This window comes from Euphorbia lathyris, chromosome 4 (assembly GCF_963576675.1).
Source record: "Euphorbia lathyris chromosome 4, ddEupLath1.1, whole genome shotgun sequence".
In the NCBI taxonomy this organism is placed as follows: domain Eukaryota; kingdom Viridiplantae; phylum Streptophyta; class Magnoliopsida; order Malpighiales; family Euphorbiaceae; genus Euphorbia; species Euphorbia lathyris.
This window is the reverse complement of record NC_088913.1, coordinates 5,304,425-5,329,008: the sequence shown is the minus strand read 5'-3', so window position 1 is coordinate 5,329,008 and position 24,584 is coordinate 5,304,425. Positions and strand designations below refer to the sequence as shown.

The 24,584-nt window shown below is 33.3% G+C and overlaps 1 long non-coding RNA gene across 2 annotated transcripts; it reads left to right on the top strand.

The window, feature by feature from the left end:
* The first annotated feature begins 13,395 nt into the window (after positions 1–13,395).
* Positions 13,396–17,724, top strand: LOC136227338 (uncharacterized). 2 transcript variants are annotated; one of them, XR_010688013.1, is made up of 5 exons: positions 13,396–13,781; positions 13,940–14,333; positions 14,434–14,520; positions 14,605–14,781; positions 17,354–17,724. It is a non-coding gene; the product is annotated as an uncharacterized lncRNA (long non-coding RNA). The 2 variants fall into 2 exon arrangements; XR_010688014.1 differs by having other exon boundaries at positions 13,421–13,781; positions 14,223–14,333.
* The last annotated feature ends 6,860 nt before the right edge of the window (positions 17,725–24,584 follow it).

Below are 24,584 nucleotides of genomic sequence, written 5' to 3'. Positions count from 1 at the left end.
TTATTTCCTTTTAATTTCCGAGAAATTAACCCTCTTTTTAAGGGCACTTATTCTGATGCAAATGCTCATTCACTCCCTAATCCTATATTCTTTCCTCAACTCTTCCTTTACGTAGAAGTTGTTGCATTGGTTGGGTTTTAATAGCATTGTTCAAAAGCCCACTGACCCGCTCAGCCCGTCAAGCCCGCTCTTTAAAACTTTGGCTTGAATGGATATGTTTCGTAATATATCCGGTCTGATCCAAACCCGCTTAAGCTTGTATATAGAGTAGATTGGGTTTGGGATTTGTCTCAAAACACAGATCCAGCCCAATCCGACCCGAAATCTTAATAATAATTTTAATTTAATAACTTTTATAGTTTAATAAACTTTATATTTCAAAAATAAAAAATTTAGTTATCATATATTGAATATGTGAAAGAGTTACCGGTTAGTGAGAGAAGGTTTCCCATCTCTCTACCTTTTTACATCTTCTTCTCTGGCCTTTTAGTATTCACCGCCTCTCACCTCCTCACCTCAATCATCTTCTCCCCTTTTATCAATTTTTTCCGCTACTACCACCGTCACTTTGCAGGTTTACTTAGAGGAGGAATAAGGAAGCTTGTTCCTTCTTCCTCCTCCCATTTATATTTTAGTTTTCGTTTTTAGCTTTAGATTTACATTTTCTTGTTAGTTTGAAGTCTATATTCCTTCTTGAACTTCTTTTTTCGTCAGATCTACACTTGTGAGCTATACTTCTTTCTTTTATTCTTTTTTCGGTCTTAGCAAGAGCGGAAAAGGTTTATCTTGTCCGTAGATCTATAGATCTGCGTGGATGCACAAACAGAAAGGACTCAGATCCGAACGTCCGGAAGAGCCTAAAGGATGGAGTATGGATTACAACGGTTTTTCAATGGGATTCGACTTACGAGAATGATATGATTTCTATGTTTGTTGTATTTGTATCTTTCCTGGTTTTTATTGCTCTTTGTAGTTTATGTATTGCTCTTTGTAGTCTATTTCTTCCCTTTGTGGGTCTTTGCCTGTATGGGATGGAGATTTTATTCCTCTGTGTTTCGTGTTGTATTTGTATTATTAAGTTAATGGAATGGTATGTGGCATTTTATCAAAAAAAATTAAATTAAATTTCTTCAACATAAAAATTTTCACACCATATATTTTTTTTAGAAGTGGTGAACATGTACATATTTTTGTTACTATTTTATTTGTTACTATATAAAAAAAGTATTTTTTTATTTAGGATTGCGTTAATTAATTTTTATTAAAATAATCCTCTAAAATTTAGTTTAAAATGTATTTTATTATTTATATTTATAGTATAATTTTTTAGTTTAATTTTAATTTTTAAAAATTACAAACATATTAGTTGGGTCAGGCCGGCTTGGGCTTGGGAATTAGTTCTTTTAGCTTGGCCCAGTCCGGCCCGAGCCCGATGTAAATATAGTGCGGGCTTGGTTGGGCTTGGACAAAGTAATTATGTGACAAGCCCGGTTAGACCCGGTCCAAGCCCAATCCGGCCCAACCCATGAACAGGTCTAGGTTTAACAGTAAACCGAATCGATTAAATTGGCCCTAGCTCTCTAACAACTACTCCTATTATGGATGGTTTTCGGTTTCCGGTTGTTGTACTACCTAGGGATGAGTATGGTTCGGTACAATTTTGGGGTTTAAAAAAATCTCCATAATTGTATCTACTAAAGAAAAAATGAACGGTTCAATCTGGTTTTGTATCTTTTTTTCGGATATTCGGTCTGGTTCCAGAATCTCCAATATATTTACTCGGTAATATTAGGAATTTAAAAATCTATAGAATTGTACTTAATTAAGTCAACAATACAATTCAGTTTGGTCCTAAAGAAAAAGTCAATGAAGCAATCCAATTCTGGATGTTTTTGTTTGGACAATAGCGTTCACCTGGAACCTGAATGATCAAATGACGTTGGTCATTCTTCGTTAGATCTAGGCTCATTATAATCCTACGGTAGATATACAAAGCATCCTAAGGTGTAAATTTGATGAGCTTAGATCGAACAGTGAATGACCAAATTCATTTGGTCATTCAAGGTCCAGATGAACGATATTGTTTATTTGGGTATTCGGTCTGGTTCAAGAATCTTCAAGATCCACGCTCAGCCCTAATACTACTCCTATTATGGATGGTTTTGACCTTTCAATTTCCGATAAGTTAAAGTTCGGAGTGATTATTTACCCATTAAGTTTATATTTAATTACAAACTCTAACTTGATTAATATATTATAGACGATAAATTCTTCTAATTTTGTTCAAAACGACTCAATCTTACTTTTGTAGTCCAAATATAATTTAATTTTGACAAGTTTTATAGTGTTGCGTAAAAATTGGTTTTGGACCACTCAATTGATAACATATATATACGCAAAAAAAAAATGAGCGGCTTTGATTTAGGAAACAATTTTTTTTTACGCATGTACATGTAAAATTGGTCCCCAACAGACCAATCTTGTATTCCCACCGGATGTGATACTATGTAAACAAATGTCTAACTCATCTAGACATTGCAATTTAGAGACTGGATTTTGGAAGTTCTTCGATCAGCTAGAATCTCTATTGCTTTGGGAGGCGGAATTAAGGGGTTTTTTGGCTGTTCTTGTGGTGTGCGACAGGGCGATCCTCTTTCCCCGATTCTTTTTGGCATTGCTGAAGACTTTTTTAGCCGGTGGCTGGCTAAGCTGGTCAGGAACAATCAGTTTCAGACTATGACATATAATAGGCAAGCTTCTTTTCCTTCGCACCTCCTCTATGCAGATGATATGTTGTTGTTTGCCAGGGCTACCCTAAAGAACATGAAGTGCATCAAGGATCTTTTTTATTTCTATGCAGCAATTTCGGGTCAGACGGTTAATTGGGAAAAATCTGAGGTGTTTTTTGGGAATCGGATCAACATTCAGCGCCGAAACAGACTTGTCGGCATATTGGGAATTCGGCGTGCGAGCTTACCTTTCAATTACCTTGGTGTTCCGCTTTTTCAGGGGGCTCCAAAGGCAAGGTTTTTGCAACCTTTAATGGATCGCTTTATTGCTAAATTCAATCTCTGGAAAGGGCAAGCGCTTTCTCTGGCGGACAGACTCACTCTAATTAAATTTGCTTTAACGGGAGCTTTGATCCACTCATTCATGGTTTACAGATGGCCTGTCTCGCTTATCAAAAAAATTGATAAAGCCCTCCGGAATTTTCTTTGGACGGGAAATAGGGATCAACGGAAACTTTGCACTGTTGCCTGGCGTATCTGTTGTCAACCTTTAGAGTGTGGTGGACTGGGAATTAAAAACATGAGTATGTTTAATTCAGCACTTCTTGGGAAGTTCAGTTGGGAACTTTTAAAGGGCGACGACTTCATCCCTAAGCTTCTGATTACTCGCTTTCACACGCATTCGTGCTTACCAAATCCATACATCTCAAACTCGTCGGTCTGGTCTTCCATGAGGAGGGTATATGAACAAGTTAGAGAGGACATTGTGTGGTGGTTCAGAGACAACTCCCGGCTAAATTTCTGGACCGACTCGTGGATATCCCCGTCTGTCGCTGATCAGTTTGGCATTCCACCTAAAAATCAACGCACACTTTTTGAGCCGGTGCGAAATTACAGGTTGGATAACTCGTGGAATAACTTGGATCGGCTTTTCGAACAAGTCCAGACTCGTATTCTTCGGGTTCAAGGTAATCGGGATGGAATCGACACCTGCATTTGGAAACATTCCATGTCGGGAGAACTTACGACAAAATCCCTGTACAGCTCGCTCCGCTCTGTTTCGCCGGCGGTTCCCTGGAATCGCTTTATCTGGAATGCATTTGTCCCTCCTCGACGTTCGTTTGCCTGTTGGCTGGTAATTCATGGGAAAATTTCGGTTCAGGTTAATCTTCAGGTATGCGGCTTCTCTCTTGCTTCGAGATGTGCCTTGTGTAATTGCAATATCAAGACTTTGGATCATCTTTTTGTTAGGTGTTGGATTGCGATACGTCTTTGGGCGATGGTCTTTAATAACTTTGCGGTTACTCTCTGCTTTGTGACTACTTTTGAGGCTTTATTTAGTGTTATTAGAGCGGTTGGCCTCCGATCGAAGAAACGCAGCTTGTGGAACTTGGCGACGGTTACTACGGTTTGGTATATTTGGCATATCATGAACCTGGTTGTGTTTGAAAATGAACTCCCTTCAATCCAAGTTCTTATGAACCGTCTCTTCTTTCCATGAGCCTAAATGGACCTCCTCTTCAACGTCTCGGGTCAGGCCACCTTCGGAACCGGACTTCATTACGGTGCGCTGGTGTCTGCCCCCGACAGGCTGGATTAAGGTTAACACCGACGGGGCTGCTGAGGGTGCTCCTGGCATCACTGGCACTGGGGGGATTTTCAGAAATGGAAGAGGTTTTGTAATGGGCTGTTTCGCCTTTCCCATTGCCGATTCTTATGCTCATACGGCTGAACTGATGGCGATCGTCTTTGCTATTGAAGCTACTTGGGAAGGAGGCTGGCACAATTTGTGGATTGAATCTGACTCGACATATGCGGTTAAGTTGCTAAGTGAAAAATCTACTGCAGTTCCATGGAGGATTAAGCAAGAATGGTTAAGCTACTTATCACATTGTTCGTCTATGAACTGCAAAATCACTCATATCTTCAGGGAAGGTAATCAAGCTGCGGATCGTCTTGCCTGTTTTGGCAAATCTGCGTCAGCGCTCCACTAGTGGCACTATGCGCCTTATTTTTGCCAATTTCATGTTTTTGATGACCTTTGTAATGTTGCTCATATTCGTTTCCTTTAATTTTCTTCCCCTTTTGTAATTTTCTTTTTTTTTATTAATAATATTCAGGGTTGGTTAAGTGCGTTAGGGGTGCCAACCTAGTTGGGATGTCTAACCTCTTAATCGCGTCCCAATCTTTCATTAAAAAATGTCTAACTCATCTAAAAAGTACTCCAAATGGTGAGAATTGCCTCACACGCATGGTTGTCAAAACCGGACCGGTTAAAGAACCGGAAAAGATAAAGGGTCAATGGTTTGAGGTTTAATCGGATCCAACCGAGATTCAACCGGTATTTAAAAATTATGTGCAAATTATATTTCTATTCATATTTAATCTTATAAAATAGTATAATATCAACTATATTCATAAAAGTTATACTAATATAATAACATTTATTTAATATCAAAATATGGTATTAAATTAATAAATTTAATATGACAAATAAATATAAAAATTAAAAAAAGATATACTTTTAAAATTAATAGTGATTATTTTTATTAATAACTAACATTTAAATATGCTAATAGGATATGTATTTTATAATTCAACTTAAATTTAAATTTATTAGATTTTTAAAATTTATTTATATATATTTAAAATATAAATGCTAATTAAATTTTATTAATATTGAGAAAATATAATAATTTTTTAATGATATTTATCTAAATAGAAAAAATAATACTAAATTATATTTTAATTATTTAACTTATAACATTATTATTTATTTGTAAATAGTTAACTATAGACATAAGTGAAATGGTAGTGTAATGGTGAGCACGGTTTAGATCACATGGACCTTAATGACCATGCAGTATTTGGTCATTCACTGTTAGATCTAGACTTATTAGAATCCTAAGGTGGAGATTCAAAGCATCCTACGGTTTAGATTTAATAAGCATAGATCTAACGGTGAATGACCAAATTCATTAAGGTCCATGTGAACATTCCCGATGGTGAGCATTGGAGTCTACAGACCAAATGTCCAAATTCAAATACTACCTTTGTCAAAAATTTATATTTTTTTAAGTAAACATGTCTAAAGGTAAACCGGACCAAACCGTTTAACCGACACTGGATCAACTGGTTCACGGTTGAACCGGCCAATTTTGAACTGTTCTAAACGGTTTTCAAAAATTTAACAACCGGACCATTTCTGGTCCGGAATTGTAACTGGTTCCAGTCGAACCGGATTGGACCGGCTGGATTGGTCCGAGTTTGATAACCTTGCTCACACGTGAAAGGAGCCATTTAGCTCATTGTTAAACACGTGAAATATTTAGTAGAGAGTTATCTTTAGCTCCATTGACAAGAACTTCCACTAAAAAAATTTAGGGTTAATTACGGATAGATTGCTCGTGGTTTTGTTGATTTGAAGATGGGTATTTGTGATTTTTTTTTTTTTTTTTTGCAAACGCAATCTTGTGGTTTACAAAATTTTGTATTTGGGTTCACTTTATCAGAATTTAGCTGATAACAATCTCGAAATGAATTTTTTTAAGAGTTAAATGATATTTTAAGCAACTTTAATTCTTCAATATTTTAGGTTTGAGGTCATTTAAGTGTTCTTTTATGAGAGAGGAAGTTGATGTTTAGAGAGAGAAAACTCCAAAAATGATGATTTTGAAAATTAAAAATATGGTTCCATAGTAAATATTATACTAAACGACTTTAATTCTTGATAATTTTCATTTTGATGTCGTTATCGGCCAAATTTCAATCATTTGACCACTGGCCTATCTCAATTAGTGAAATTTCAATTAATTTAGATGGATACTTAACACAAATATTATGCTATTAACACGTGATAATATTTTGATGCTATTAGATTTGCTAAATTTTAGTTTAGAGATTTGTTTTTATTATTTTATTTTATTTTTTAAATCTAACTACTTATGTTCCAATAAGAAAATCGATATGACAAATATATTTGAAGGCATGCGACGTATCAAGTCTATGTGTCAAAATATCGCCACATATCAGGGGGATAACGGTTTTGTTAAGTCTTCACCCAAATTAAGTGAAATTTCACCAATTGCAATAGTTTAAGGGTCAAATATGATCGAATAACAGATCAGGGATTAGGGCTGTACTGTAAATGAGTCGAGCCGCTCATTAGCGGCTCGGTGGTCGGCTCGATAAAATCTCGGCTTTATTTGTAAATAAGCTACTCATGAGCACGATTTATTGGCTCGGTTTATAAACGAAGAACATGTCAAAGCTCGCGGGCAGACTCGATTATAATATTTATGAACAAATTTTAGTTTTGTAGATAACTATATAGTTTTGTTTACGTTCACAAATATCTAAACTTAATATTTTTCATTTGCTATTAGATGAGTTCATTCACAAACATAATAAATGAGTAATACATGAACTATTTGTAACCATCTTGTTTATTTATTCACGAACTTTGCTTGTGAGCTTGTTTATATACACAATTAAAGAGCTATTTGCGAGTAAACTTCATAAATATAGTTAACAATTTACTCACAAACAATTCATAATTAGATAATTTTCTTAATGAACCAAGTTCAAAGAGGATTTTAGACTCGAAACAAGTTCGAAGTTTGGCTCGAGCTCATTTATTTTCTAATGAGCTGAGCCGAGCTTGAGCAAGCTAAAGCTCATCTCGGGTTCGAGCTCGTTAATTTTATAGTGAGCTGAGCTTAAGCAGGCTAAAACTCAGGTCAACTCGATTACATCCCTATCAAGATTAAATGACAAAATTTTAGATAACACAAAAACTAAATAATACTTTAGCCATAATTATAATATTAATAAAAAAGTTATACGTAATAATAATATTTAATACTAATTTATAATATTCAGAAATATTAAATTAAAGGTGCATTCTATCGTTACTTTGTTTTTGACAAAGTAACATTTACTTTGTGTTTTTCACCATTGGATGATGGGGTGTAAAATTCATCTAATGGTGAAAACACACAAAGTAAAACTTACTTTGTTAAAAACAAAGTAAGAATAGCCTAACCCTAAATATTAAAACATCGAATATATTAAATTAAAATAGCAATGTAATAAATTCATAGATTAATAATATAATTACATTACTAATATAATATAATATAATGTTCTTTAATATCAATTTTCAATTTCTATTTAAACATTTAAAAAACCAAATGCAAGCTTAAAAAATCAAAACTGATAAAACCTATTAACTTGTGTCTAAGTTTACGAGTCACTAGTTGAACCGCCCGGTAGATGAATTCTTATCAATTTTGGACAATATAATATGGGTATTGCTATATACCGCAAAGGTTATACTTTCCACCGCACCCTTTTGACATTTATGCCCTCCTCACAATTTCAAACCAATAACCAAAAACTCTCAAATCCTCTCTAGCTTTTGAAGCTTTTCATAAAACCCGACCTAAAACAACATGTCGCCAAAGGAAGGAAGGGGAAAAGGCTTAATGAATCTTCCGATAAGTTTTTTTAAAAAAAATATGTCCGAAATCACGGGTTGCGCCTCCGAAATCGAAGGCGAAACCCGTTTTTTTTTTGCCTAAACGGAACTCCGATGCCGTAGCCACCACTGGCGGAACGGACGAACTGTTCGTTCCGCCCGTGGTGGCAACGGCGTCGGCCATACTTTCCACCGTAAGGTGGAAAGTATGGCGCACCTGTTCCACCATCAGGTGGAACGAGTGGCGCACCCGTTCCACCGTATGGTGGAACGGGTGGCGCATCTGTTTAGGTTTATTCCTTAAAAAAAATTCAAAATTTAAAAAACGAATTTTTAATTTAAATTTATATCGTAAGATTACTTCATGTTCGAAATCATGGTCTTCGGGAATACTCAGGTCCATTTTCGTCAAATTCGGGTTTTTAGGCTTGGGAGAGAAAGAGAGAAAAAAAATTTTGAGTTTTTGAAAAAAAATAAAATGAGCAGGGCATAAATGTCAAAAAGGTGCGGTAGATGAAAAAAAAGTTGCGGCATATAGCAGCTCTTCATGCTTCTATAAACAGATTTGTTTAGCGGATCTGATTCAATTGGGTTGATTCAGGCAAATCGGGCTAAGTCCGACAACATTAAATTTAATTTAACTAATCAATTAACTAATTCCTCTTAGGCATGACCTAAATCTATACTATATATAATTACGGAAGCAGAGAGAAATGAGAAGAAGTGTTTTAAAGGTCTTTTTGATGAGTTGTCAACGTAGTAAAAAATCAGATTAAAAATATTTAATTAATTAAAAATAAATATTTAATTAATTAAAAATAACAAATTTATATTTATAATATATTAAATAATTACTAGCCTATTAATTAAAATAATAAAAGACAAATAAAACGATAGAAATAGAAGATGCATGGACAACTAAAATCGGGAAACAGAAATGTGTCAAAAATTACAAGAATTTTTTATGTTTGTCAAGGTAATTATTCGATTTTTTTCATATGTTGTAGTTATTTTTGTTCTCAATTGTGTTGATGTTTTATTTTTATTAAACAATAGTTGTTATAGCTTCATATACTATATATAATTACCGAAGCAGAGAGAAATGAGAAGAAGTGTTTTAAAGGTCTTTTTGATGAGTTGTCAACGTAGTAAAAAATCAGATTAAAAATAAATATTTAATTAATTAAAAATAACAAATTTATATTTATAATATATTAAATAATTACTAGCCTATTAATTAAAATAATAAAAGAAAACAAGAGTTACGGGAAGATGAAAAAACACAAAGCAAAAGAAATCCAAAAGTCACAAATAAACTTATATATAAAGCATGATAGATAGTATTCCACCATTATATTCATTGGTCACGATAGATAGTATTATATTTCTGAAGGTAAAGTTTCGATTTTTTTCATATGTTGTAGTTATTTTGTTCTCAATTATGTTGTTGTTTTATTTTTATTAAACAATAGTTGTTATAGTTTCATCTTTCAGATTCATTTCTGTTGTTACCCCCGCTATCCTATCCATGTTTTCTTTTTTATTTGTCTTTTTTTTTCAAACTGATAGCTTCAATTGAAGAAATCCGACAGAAATAGAAGATGCATGAACAACTAAAACCGGAAAACACAAAAGTGTCAAAAATTACAAAAAATTCTTATGTTTTTCAAGGTAATTATTCGATTTTTTTTCATATGTTGTAGTTATTTTTGTTCTCAATTGTGTTGTTGTTTTCTTTTTATTACACAATGGTTGTTATAGTTTCATTTTTCAGAGATGAAATCTCATTTCTGTCGTTACCCAGGTTCCATACCTCTCACTACCTTATCCATGTTTTCTTTTTTATTTGTCTTTTTTTTTCAAAATGACTAAAATAAAGATTTTGTAAATTTGTATTCTTTTTTAGTATATGTTGCTAGGTGTTATCGTTTCGATTGCTAACTCTTAATTAAAATTTAGATTTTCGGCTTTATATGAACTCAATTTTTGGCTTTCTCAATTGTGCTGTTGTTTTATTTTTATTAAACAATTGTTGTTATAGTTTCATCTTTCAGAGATGAAATTCCATTTCTATCGTTATCCATATTCCATACCTCTCGCCACCTTATCCATGTTTTCTTTTTTATTTATTTATTTTTCAAAATGACTAAAATAAAGATTTTGTATATTTGCATTCTTTTTTAGTATATGTTCCTAGGTGTTATCGTTTTGATTGTTAACTCTAACTAAAATTTAGATTTTCGGCTTTTTATGAACTCAATTTTTAGTTTTAATTGAAGTTAGATTAATTTTTCTAATTCGGAACATGTTGAAATCCACTCATTTTTTTAGTTTGAGTTTAGCTAATTGATATGGATTGTATTTTTTATTTTATGCGTTTTGGTACAAATAGATATAAAGTTTCACACGATAGTTGTTCATTGAAGTTTGGGACATATTAAATAAAATATTAAAGAGATATTGGAATATTATACTTACAATGAAGTTTATTTCAATATAAATTATGTTATATTATTATTATTATTATTATTATTAAGAAGTTATTTTTTCCCAATTTTCTAGACAATGAGATTGTAAGCGTCTAATACGCTTGATAAGATGTTTATTCTTGAAGAATTTGGATTATGCTAGATACGAATTCAAAATCAAGGTAAATAAAAATAAATTTTGATGCTCAAAATCCTAAAAATATACATTAATTATGGATATTGAGATAATTGCTTTTGCAACATTGGCTTATATAATTTTTAACTATTATATTATGGTTCGTACAAAATTGTTAGTATTTCAAGAGTTTTTAACAGATGAAAATGAAATATGATCATAGGACAAATTATTGAAAAATATTAATTAAGAAAATATTATTATTTGAATCTCTTCAAATTCTCAAATGTTGAACATAATGATTCTAATTAATATAATTAATTTCACATATTAATTATAAAACATTTTTTTTTTGTACTAAGTGGTTACAATTGCGATTTAATTCTATTTAACTAAAATTAATTTATGGACTTAATACTTCATTAAGAAAAAATAAAATGTTTAATTAATGGGCAAAAAATATTTTTACTCTCCTCTTTATACGCTTATGTCTCGACATTCTCTCTTATTTTCAAAAAAAAAACCCGAGAGGAAGATGGTTCTCTCCTAATTATCTTTTTCGTCCTTTCATTTTTTTTCAATTCTTTTGTTTGTTTTTCTTACTTACAAAATTCAAGAATATATAATTATTAGAAAATATTAATAAAGTCAAATAAGTGATATCTGCGAGTATGACTGATATTCTATATAGTGAAAGAATGAAGAACAAATTGATCAAATGTCTTGATGAGATATTACGAGATGAAAATAGGAGAAATCATCATCTTAAACTGATTCAATTAGATATATTGGGGTTATTGTAGCAAAATGAATAATTGAATTCGAATACTTGGTGATCATGAAATTCCATCAACCAAAATAATTATCATCAAGATGAATTTTATTTTTTTATATAATTATTAGAAAATATTAATAAAGTCAAATAAGTGATATCTGCGAGTATGGCTGATATTCTATATAGTGAAAGAATGAAGAACAAATTGATCAAATATCTTGATGAGATATTACGAGATGAAAATAGGAGAAATCATCATCTTAAACTGATTCAATTAGATATATTGGGGTTATTGTAGCAAAGTGAATAATTGAATTCGAATACTTGGTGATCATGAAATTCCATCAACCAAAATAATTATCATCAAGATGAATTTGTGACTAATTCTTACGAATTTTATTTTTTTTTTATATGTAACATATTGAATTGATAAAGTTTCTTCATATGCAACATTAGAAAAGTATTGATTGTAATAGTTTATAGAATAATATATTGATGTTGCTTCCATTTTAACATAGATTGTAATTCTTTTGTATCGTAGATATAATATTTAATTTTAATTGTAGTTTAATTCAATTTTTGTTTAACCTATATTATAATTCTTTTGTATCGTAAATATAATATTTAATTTTAATTATAGTTTAATTTAATTTTTGGTTTTTTATTATATTCTAATATATTTCTTAATTAATCTACTATTTTATTATTATTGTTTCAGAGAATATTTGGAATATGAAAATGTATTAAAATTCCTAAAAAGTACAAATCATTGAATTTTGTAAAAATAAATAAATCATCTATCTTCAGTTAAAATTCTATAAAAAAGTAGTCAATTATTTTTAAAATTAATTTAATTTTAATTATCATTAAAAAATATATATTAATTTCAAATATACATAATATAAATTTTTTTCATAGCATGATATAAAATTATTTAAAATTAAATATGTCAATTTATTTATTTATCTAAATTATATAAAAGTTTCATACTCCGTACATCGCACGGATTTTCGACTAGTTATATTAATTGGAAGGAACTCGTTCGGATTACCTGTTAAATACAGCTTGTTTTACATAATTATTATTTTTATTGTATTTTTATTATATATAATTACATAAAACAGACAATATGATTCATTTTGAAATCTTTAGAATAAATCAAAATTATAACCAGATACAAAATCAACAAACACGCAAAAAGTAATATTAATAACAAAATATACCAACAAAACAACAACAATATCTCTAAAAATAAAACATTAAATAACCTAAAATTAAATAAAAAAATCTAAAATTATTAATATTATTTTTAAAAATATTAATATTGCTTTGTTAGGTATAGGCTATGATTATTTCGTTGAAAAACAAAGTATGAGAGCATCTCTAATGGAGGGTGCCCAAAAGAGTGCCAGCTGATGTGGCATCAGATTTGGCAACTTTTAAAAGGTGCCCACTATTGGAGTGATTGTGGGTGCCAAGGAAAGTTGCCAATTTTTAGCAACCTCTTGGCAATCTTGTTTAATTATTTTTTAATATAAAAGTGGTCCTTTTTTTAGAAATAATAAAATCTGGAACATTATATTTATAATAAAATAATAATTTGTAGGATTATAGTGGCAACTTTTCAAGCAACTTCTATTGAAGCATTTTTTAAGTAAAAGTTGTCATAAATGATATGGATGAAATAAACAATAAAATACTATATTTTAGTAAGTTTTGGCACTCTTTTAGACACACGATGCTCTGAGTTACTTTATGTAACTAACTGTACAATATCATTAGATTTAATCTCAACCATTCAATTCTTTAAACGTTTGTACAAATTATTTTAACTGGTTTACCTTTTCTTCCAGTCTTTCATATTTCTCATCCCTTTTCCACACGACACCTCTTCTTCTCCAACTGAACTTCTCTTTCTTTCTCGACTACACCTTCATCTTCGACATTCAATTCCACTGCTAAACGCCTCCATCTTCTACGTTCGACTTCGATGCCAAGATTCCAGTCATTACGGAGTTTCAGAAATCCATCTTCATCTTCCATTAATTTTTTGAGCCGAAGCTCTAACCCTTCCTAGGAAGAAATTTGTGAGGAACAAGGAGTGTTCGGCAATCATACCACCGCGACCGAGGTGTGAAGCTCCGCCAGAAAAATTCCCCTCCGAGTCATCCTGTACTCGAAAAAAAATTCTGAGGTGAGCCATCTTAACAATTGATTTAAAAACGTAGGGGCTTCAATTCACCAAAAAAAAAACGTAGGGGCTTCATGTCATGGTCTTCTTCCTGTTCTAATTGTGCCTATTCTTTTGCTTCTGCTGCTTCTTCTTCTACACATCCAAATTTTCTTGAGCAGAGCAATAGTATGAGCTATTGGCATGTCTGTACTAGCAATGAGGAAGACGAAGCCCTGCCTTCTCTACCGAAGATGCAAACCTCGTTGATTATTGAGGAAGATGAAGCCATGCATGCTCTACCGATTGTGTGAAATTAAGTTCTTGATTAATCAATAGTTCACTTTTATCTTTGTTTATTGTGTTTTAATGTGTTTCAAAGTACAGAAACAAACTATGCACTTGTTTTATTATATTAACAAATATTTATTGAAACCTGATGTATCATCTCAATGACTTCTATAGGTAGTGCAAAACTTGCTCAATTGCCTTGACAGTCCTGAACTCCCTTTCCTTCAGTGGCAATAGTGCTTGTCTGTTCTGGCAACTCGCCTTCCCAAGGATCTTAAAAATGAGGTATATTTTTCTTGTATTTTTTTTTATCTCTGCTTTCATGCTCATGTATTGTCTTCTTGCTCATAACTTGATCTTAATGTGCTATGGCCAAATTGTATAGTTGGAATCAAAATATCCAGAATTTGAGGGGATTTCAAGCTCCCAGAACATTGACTTCCCTGCCAAACTGTTAAGGGGTGTTCTTGAGGTGGGCTCCTTATTGCATGCTCCTCATTTGGAACTCTTCATTGTCCATTCTTTGCAGTCTAATGAGTTGTGCATTGTTCTCTAGAGGCATCTTTCATCTAGTCCTGAGAAAGAAAAAGGAGCCCTGGAAAGGCTTGTTGAACCTTTGATGAGTCTTGTAAAGTCTTATGAGGGAGGACGGGAGAGCCATGCCCGAGTCATTGTGCAATCACTTTTTGAAGAGTACTTATCTGTAGAAGAATTGTTTAGTGACAACATCCAGGTTAGCTTCTTCCTATCAAGATATAAATGGGATTACTAGAATTCTGAAGATATTTTTATTTGGCATCTTTTGGAAAAATAATGGGTTCATTCATAGCATAATACTTCATATTCGTTCCATTTTTCTTTTAGATCATGAAATGCATTATTCACAAGTTAGAAAAGTGGAATTTCTATTTATTTTCTGGCCAAGCTTGGAGTTGGATCATGTAGTTTACACAGCCTAATTATGTGTGATTAACAAGTCAAAACTGTTAGGAACTTAGTAGATTATTATAATTATTATCTTTATTCTGTTAGGCTCTGTTCTGAAAAAAACTGAATTGAATTGAATTGAATTGAATTGAATTGAACTGAATGCTACTGAACTTGAGGCTTATGTGCCTGCTGTCATATTGGCCCTATTGCAAATTAAGGACTTGGATAATTTTCCGCTTTCTCTCTTCATAGGTTATAAAAGGAAGTTGTGTGTGCATATTAACAAAATCACTAACGTCTGCAGTATCTTTGCAAGTTGTTAGGAATATAAGTTTGATTGAGCCTTCTAAGAATGAACATTTGATATGATACCTTCTGTAGAAAAATCGTTGGAGGTGGAGGACCCTCAGTTTGCTAGTTGTGTGGTATTGTTGGATCTCTTTGCATAAATATTATAGAAGTAAAATTCTTCATTGAGTATCATATTTATAGAATTGGTTTTGTTTTTGTTTTTGGTTGGTAGTGATGATGTTTTATAGCTAGTTGATCTTGTTTCCCTTTACAACTATACGGTGTTAATCTTTTCAATTCAGCGAGCAGAGTGTATTAACTATGAAGTCAACGTGGTACTATGTTTCAATTCATCACAAGAGAATCAAGGAAGTTCAATTTCACTTAAGCTTTGAATTTTTGGCTGGAATGCTACTCCGGTAGTTATAGTAATCAAAGTCATATTTATCTTCATCTTTATAGCTATTAGGCATTTTTCGGTCGTCCTTCCATGCATCCATTTTTCAATCAATAGGAGTTCCCATTGAGGATGTAGTTTAATTGGGAGATATCAAATCAATTAGGAACTTGATGACATATTTCAAGCAATGTTATCTATTGCCATAAATTCTGAGGTTGTCAAAGTTTTGACACTTCTGTTTTCTAGTTATGCTAAATGACGATGCCATTGTGGAGACTTAACTGATATAACTAGCTGAAAAGACCTCCAGGCTCTTTCAGTCTCAATAGCGAGAGCTTGTAAACAAGTATAACTATTCCAAAGGGTTTTTCGGTTTGGTTTTGAACCGATGCACACCCCTAGTGTTAATGCCTATCTCAGTTGAGTATTTCAAATAGTGTAAATTAGTATTACATGTCTGCTATGGTACATACTCTATATCGTGCAATTTTGAAGTCTTTTCTTTGCTTAAAAGTTTAGTAAATTTCAAAATTAAGCATCGTAGTTATTGTTGATCCTAAGGCTTATTTGGAATTAATGGACTCTAATGTTCATTTTCACTTATAATCAGCCTATATGCCATCTGTATAATTTGCTAATTGTTGCAATTCTTACATTTTATGATGCATAGATGCAATGTGTTTATAATTCTCATATTCTTACATACCTCATAGACAAATATAGCAGGAGTTTCATTCACTTTCTAGAGCATGTAGTTAAGTTTCCAGTTGGTTTACATCTGATGTGTGCATCATATAGTCACTTGGCTTTTCTGGTATCATTTCTGCAGCTTCTTGATCAACTTCCACTGGTATTTGTTTATTGGCCTTTAATACTCATGGTGTACAAACAAAAAATTTCACTGTTAAACACCTTTGCAAACAACCCTACTAGTTTCTTCAATATTAATACCCGAGCCTATTTCCAGTTTAAATGATTTGGTGTGTGTTGCAACTGTGTTTATAATTCTCATATATCATGTTCTCTTGCTGCTGAAAATGTTACTCTTCTGCTCAAGTCTTTCATGTGAACCTGCCTATTAACTGCAAATTAGCTGCTTTAGTTTTCCATCTAGTAGAAAGTCAGTTCCACTAATATATTGTGTTGATTCTGTTTGCTTGTTTGCTTAGACTCTCATGTTTAGACAACTTATTGAATTAGGGTTGTTTTAATCAATTACTTAATTTAACAGAAATGTGTCATATATTAATTTGTCCATGCTTCTTTCATTATCGGGAAAATCATTGAAGTTCGGGTTTTGGGAAACTGAACTTCATTTTCTGTATTTGCATATTTCACCATGGCTGCCTTAGTGATTAATGGCTACTTGATTGAATTTTTTTCTCCAACGAAGTGAATCATTTTCTCCTCTGTTGTATGCATCCTTACTGGTGGCAATTCATTAGATTTTGACATAAAAAAAATTCCGAGAGATTTTGACATAATTGAGTTGCGTTGTTTTGTAGTAATGTGAATTGACATGATTGAATCTATGTAGTTGTGTTCTTACGGTAGATTATATATACTATATTCTAACTTTGAGTTTATCTTGGTGCTCCTAATGGGAATGATTGGTAAGCAGACAATAGGAACACCTAATATAAATTGCTCAACTTTGATGGATTGGTTTCATGGTGGATTGCAGTTTCAGATTGAACACCATCTGTTTCCCCGAGCAATCTTAGGAAAATTTCGTCGTTTGTCGTCGAGCTGTGCAAGAAGCATAACTTTCCTGACACTTCTGCATCTTTTTTCAAGGCTAACAAGATGACATTGAAGACTCTCCAAACCGTCGCCTCGCAAGCTACCAGTTTCAAAGAATTTAGTTTGGGAAGCTGTTAATGCCCATGGATGAGATGGGGATTCTGTGAAGCTTTTTATTTTTGCAGTTATTTATGTATGCATATTGAAGTCATTATGACTTCATTTTATTCATAGACAACCAAGGCCAAGGCCAAGGTCATATTAGAATAGATTTCAGTTGAAGAAATAAATATATGTCACTTGTTGAGTTGAGGTTGTAATTGTTCCTTTTAATTTTTGGATTAGGTAAAAGATCATACTCACTACCCTGCAAGTTTTTTTTTTTATAAAACTACACTGCAAGTTGATGTCTGTCATTGCTATGCTAATATGAAGACCCACCATGGCAGACCCAAGTGCCCTTAAATCTTTTATTTTTTAGATATAATTTTCGTAAGGTTTGACTAAATTTACGTAACGTTGTCATTTTAGGAGAAAAAATCCACAAACCTTGTGGAAATTAGAGTTTTACGTAAAACCTTTGAATTTTACGTAAATCTTTTATTTTCAGATATAATTTACGTATAGTTTGACTAAATTTACGTAACCTTTTTATTTTAGATGAAAAAAATTCACAAACCTTGTGAAAATAGAGTTTTACGTAAAACCTATGAATTTTATGTAAATCTCTTATTTTTAGATATAATTTACGTAAGGTTTAACTAAATTTACGTAACCCTTTTACTTTAGGAGAAAGATCCACAAGCATTGTGAAAATTAGAGTTTTACGTAAAACCTTTGAACTTTACGTAAATATTTTATTTTTAGATATAATTTACGTATAGTTTGACTAAACTTTCGTAACCTTTTTATTTTAGGAGAAAAAAAATTCACAAACCTTGTGAAAATAGAGTTTTACGTAAAACCTATGTATTTTACGTAAATCTTTTATTTTTAGACATAATTTACGTAAGGGTTGACTAAATTTACGCAACCCTTTTACTTTAGGAGAAAAATCCACAAATATTGTGAAAATTAGAGTTTTACTTAAAACCTTTGAACTTTACGTAAAGATTTTATTTTTAGATATAATTTACGTATAGTTTGACCAAATTTACGTAACCTTCTTATTTTAGGAGAAGAAAATTCACAAACCTTATGAAAATAAAGTTTTACGTAAAACCTATATATTTTACGTAAATCTTTTATTTTTAGACATAATTTACGTAAGGTTTTACTAAATTTACGTAACCCTAGAGAAAAATCCACAAACATTGTAAAAATTAGAGTTTTACGTAAAACCTTTAAACTTTACGTAAATGTTTTACTTTTAGACATAATTTACGTAAAGTTTCACTATATTTTCGTAACCTTGTTATTTTATAAGAAAAATCCACAATTTTTATGAAAATTAGAGATTTACGTAAAACCTTTGAACTTTACGTAAATCTTTTATTTTTAGACATAATTTACGTAAGGTTTGACTAAATTTACATAACTCTTTTACTTTAGGAGAAAAATCCACAAACACTGTGAAAATTAGAGTTTTACTTAAAACCTTTGAACTTGACGTAAAGATTTTATTTTTAGATATAATTTACGTATAGTTTGACTAAATTTACGTAACCTTCTTATTTTAGGAGAAGAAAATTCACAAACCTTGTGAAAATAAAGTTTTACGTAAAACCTATATATTTTACGTAAATCTTTTATTTTTAGACATAATTTACGTAAGGTTTTACTAAATTTACGTAACCCTGGAGAAAAATCCACAAACATTGTGAAAATTAGAGTTTTACGTAAAACCTTTAAACTTTACGTAAATATTCTATTTTTAGATATAATTTACGTATAGTTTGACTAAATTTACGTAACCTTTTTATTTTAGGAGAAAAAAATTCACAAACCTTGTGAAAATAGAGTTTTACGTAAAACCTATGAATTTTACGTAAATCTTTTATTTTTAGACATAATTTACGTAAGGGTTGACTAAATTTACGTAACCCTTTTACTTTAGGAGAAAGATCCACAAACATTGTGAAAATTAGAGTTTTACGTAAAACTTTTGAACTTTACGTAAATATTTTATTTTTAGATATAATTTACGTATAATTTGACTAAATTTACGTAACCTTTTTATTTTATGAGAAAAAAATTCACAAACCTTGTGAAAATAGAGTTTCACGTAAAACCTATGAATTTTACGTAAATCTTTTATTTTTTAGACATAATTTTCATAAGGATTGACTAAATTTACGTAACATTGTCATTTTAGGAGAAAAAATCCACAAACCTTGTGGAAATTAGAGTTTTACGTAAAACCTTTGAACTTTATGTAAATATTTTATTTTTAGATATAATTTACATATAGTTTGACTAAATTTACGTAACTTTTTTATTTTAGATGAAAAAAATTCACAAACCTTGTGAAAATAGAGTTTTACGTAAAACCTATGAATTTTACTTAAGTCTTTTATTTTTAGACATAATTTACGCAAGGTTTGACTAAATTTACGTAACCTTATTATTTTAGGAGAAAAAATCCACAAACCTTGTGAAAATTAGAGTTTTACGTAAAATATTTGAACTTTACGTAAATATTTTATTTTTAGACATAATTTACGTATAGTTTGACTAAATTTAGGTAACCTTTTATTTTAGGAGAAAAAAATTCACAAACCTTGTGAAAATAGAGTTTTACGTAAAACCTATGAATTTTACGCAAATCTCTTATTTTTAGATATAATTTACGCAAGGTTTAACTAAATTTACGTAACCCTTTTACTTTAGGAGAAAGATCCACAAACATTGTGAAAATTAGAATTTTACGTAAAACCTTTGAACTTTACGTAAATATTATATTTTTAGATATAATTTACGTATAGTTTGACTAAACTTTCATAACCTTTTTATTTTAGGAGGAAAAAAATTCACAAACCTTGTGAAAATAGAGTTTTACGTAAAACCTATGTATTTTACGTAAATCTTTTATTTTTAGACATAATTTACGTAAGGGTTGACTAAATTTACGTAACCCTTTTACTTTAGGAGAAAAATCCACAAACATTGTGAAAATTAGAGTTTTACTTAAAACCTTTGAACTTTACGTGAAGATTTTATTTTTAGATATAATTTACGTATATTTTGACTAAATTTATGTAACCTTTTTATTTTAGGATAAAAAAATTCACAAACCTTGTGAAAATAGAGTTTTACGTAAAACCTACGAATTTTACGTAAATCTTTTATTTTTAGACTTAATTTACGTAAAGTTTGACTAAATTTACGTAACCTTGTTATTTTAGGAGAAAAAATCCACAAACCTTGTGAAAATTAGAGTTTTACGTAAAAATTTTATTTTTAGATATAATTTACGTATAGTTTTGCTAAATTTAGGTAACCTTTTTATTTCAGGAGAAACAAATTCACAAACCTTGTGAAAATAGAGTTTTACGTAAAAAAATTATTTTATCAGTCCCTATGTTAAATATCTATCATATTATTTAGTTCTCGTATTTTAATAATATATTTTTTATTTTTTATTTTGATCAACAGTTTTGTCAGTTAAATTTTTAAATTATTCTACAGATTAATCCCTTTACAATGGACTAAACTGTTGAATTGAACTAAAATTAAGGATTGAATAGTGTATTATTAACATATAATGACTAAATAGTGATTAGATTAAAATATAGGGACTCATATTATTTACTTTGTAATTAATTTTTTTTTTGACCAAAAAATTCAACTTTTATTCATGACTTTGCAAAGCATCTCTAACAAGAGTGCTTTCAATGAATATAGGATAAGAATAATGAATGAAAGAATTAGCGTAGGAACGAGCGTTACGTGCCATGAGATGGGCCACTTCGTTCGCTAACCTTGGAATAAAAAACACTCTAAAACTAGTGTGAACTCGTAGTAGGGCTCTCACATCGGCAATTAAGTTACCGAATTCCGTAATGTCCCTACCAGTTGAATGAATGCTATCAATAACTACCTTCAGATTCAAAGATAACGTTCTGATAGCCAAGATCGCGGATCCATTCCATACTTGATAGGAGTGCAGTTGCCTCCGCCATTTTGACCGTGATCAATCTGTTCATGTGAGCACTAAAGCCAGCAATAAAAGAGCCTTCGTTGTCTCGTAGTGTTGCTCCCATGCCGAAGGCTAGGTCTTCCGTGAACAAAGCCGCGTCCACATTGCATTTAGTCCACCCGCTAACTGGTCGGCTCCACTTGATCTGTTGTGGAAGAGCTTGACGATAGGTGCTGGTTTCAGTCGCGTGCCGCCTAGTACTGGGCGTTGTCTGCTGTTCAGTTCCGATCTCTGCACTATTGAAGTTCCCAGCTGCTGCTGGTTGGGTCGGTGCCCGTGTGATCCTGTGTTGCTCTTATTGTTCCGTGTTGGTGGGCTGCAGTGATAAACTTCGCACCTGCTCGTCTCCTGGGTCAGTCGGTTCCGTGCTGCGGTGTCGGTTTTCGTTCCTGTTTGTTGGCGACAGTTCGGGGGCAGCGATATAGCATCTTTGTATCAGATATGCGCCACCTTGTGATCTACTTAGACTGCTGTTCGTCTGGTTCCTGCACCGTCGTCCCCAATCTGTAGCAGGACTTTCGGTGGCTCGGTATTCATTTGACAGCAGTGCAGCAGCCGTAGTTTTGCCGGCGGATCCCATTAGTACCTGCGGTACGTGCTCAACATGCCGTGTTTGGGTTTGTGCTATACCCACCTCCTGTGACCCTTCGGTACCTGCAGAAATAAAAACGTTAGGTAGCAAACTTCCGTCAATTCTCGTATGTGAGACTTGCGGGGGCTGACAAGGTACAGATATTGCCCTTGGACCACCCGAACTTCCCGCGGCATCTCCCGCGACCTCACTAAACACCCTCCTTGAGTCAGCGGCTGCCATGCCAGGTTCAGAGAGCAACCCACCCCCATCTCTACTTGATTGGGCCTCCTTCCACTCTCTGACAAGATCAAAAGCTGATCTAGTCACTTCCGATGGTAATTTAACCAGCTGGTTCCACACCATGTTGTTCCTTGCTTGCCATATAGCCCATAGGACAACCACCCTCTTCTCAACTATATCATCATTATGGTTTCCAAACAGGTGCGTCACCCAGTCTTCTATCCTCTCCCACTCCTCACCAGGTGGGGCAAGATTACAGCTCAACCAACAATCATGTGCATAGCCACAACCAGAGAATAGATGCCAACCATGCTAAATATCATGCGGGCAAAAAATACAGTTTGTTGCTATAGGCACTCTCCTAGCAGCCAGCGTGGTTCTGAGTGGTAAGAAGCCTGACATGAGCTTCCACACAAACAGCTTGATTTTCGGAGGAATCTTAAAATCCCACATCCTCTTCCAATTTACTTCCTCCAAAGACCTTCCCCAGGTCATTTCTTGGAGCTTGTAGCCCGACTTAACCTTGTATAGGCCATTCGGTGTATAGTGTCAGACGATCTTGTCTAGTCTAGCGCTGTTGGGGGCCACCATCCTGTTAACAACTTCCGCTACATCAGCATTGAATACTCCTCTTACTTTCTCCTGGTTCTAAAATCCGAGTGCCTGGTATGAATAGCTCTGCTACGGTCTCTTCCACATCTCCACGGTTTTGCACAGGGCCAATTAGTAGCCTATTCGTGTTCCATATCCATGTATCTGCATGAGCCTGGATCTGATCCCCTCGTCCAATACACCATCTCAGCCCTTCTTTCAGCACACTGATTGAGCTCCAAACACTCCTCCAAATGAAACTCGGGTTGTTCCCCAATTTGGAGGTAAGGAAAGTTCCTCTAGGGTAGTATTTAGCTTTGAACATTCTGCTCACCAAAGTGTTAGGCTCGTCAATCAGTTTCCATCCCTGTTTTCCCAACATGGCAAGGTTGAACGCACGTAGATCCCAAAAGCCCAATCCCCCCTTTTTCTTGTTTGTGCACATCCTTCCCCATTCAGCCCAGTGTATCCGCTTGCTGCCATCTTCCTTCTTACCCAACCAGAACGAATTCATCATTCTTTGTAGCTCATCACACGTCGACCTTGGTAATAAAAAGGTACTCATACAGAAAGTAGGTAAGGCCTGAGCTACAGATTTCAGTAGGATCTCCTTGCCTGCTGACGACAGGAATCTGAATGTCCAGTTGTTAAGGCGTTTTGCCAGGCGCTCCTTCAGGAAGCCAAAAATAGCACGTTTGGATCTACCAATTAACGAAGGCAAGCCTAGGTATCTCCCCGTATCCAACGCAACATGTACCTGCAAAGAGTTTCTTAACCCAATTCACTGATCTTCCTTCACATTAGAGCTAAAAAAGATTCCAGATTTGCTTCAATTGACCGCCTGTCCTGACATTGTTTCATATTCCCGGAGAATTCCTTTGATCTGGTTACATTCCGCCGATGTAGCCTTGAAGAACAGGAAGCTGTCGTCAGCAAAAAACAAGTGTGTGATGCTAGGAGCTCTTGGGCTTATCCTGCACCCTTCTAACAAGCCTTGCCTTTCAGCTCTGCAAATCAATTGGGATAACACCTCCGTGCACAGTAGGAACAAGTATGGAGATAGGGGGTCCCCTTGGCGGAGACCTCTACTAGGCTTGACTGGTCCCACAGTTTCAGAGTTGACAATGAAGGAATAGGAGACAGAGCTGACACAAAGCATAATCCAATTGACCCATTGTGAGCAAAAGCCCATCTTGATCATGACTTCCTTCAGGAAGTTCCAATTAACCCTATCATAGGCCTTGCTAATATCAATCTTAAGGGCCACTTCTCCATTGGCACCTCTATTCTTCCTCTTCATGTGGTGAATTACTTCAAAGGCAATCTGCACACTATCAATTAGGGACCTTCCAGGGACAAAAGCAGATTGGGTCTCAGAAATTACCTCAGGGAGCACCCTTTTCAGTCGGTTAGCAAGGACCTTAGCCAGGATTTTATACACAACATTACACAACGAGATTGGCCTGAGCTCTGTCATTCTCCTTGGATTTTCGCATTTTGGGATTAGAGTAACCAGGGTATCATTTAACTGATCAGGGAAATTAACCGAATTTAGCCATGACGTACAGGCTACAAAGATGTCCTCTCCAATCAGGTGCCAGTAGTGCTGATAGAAACCAGGTCCAAGAC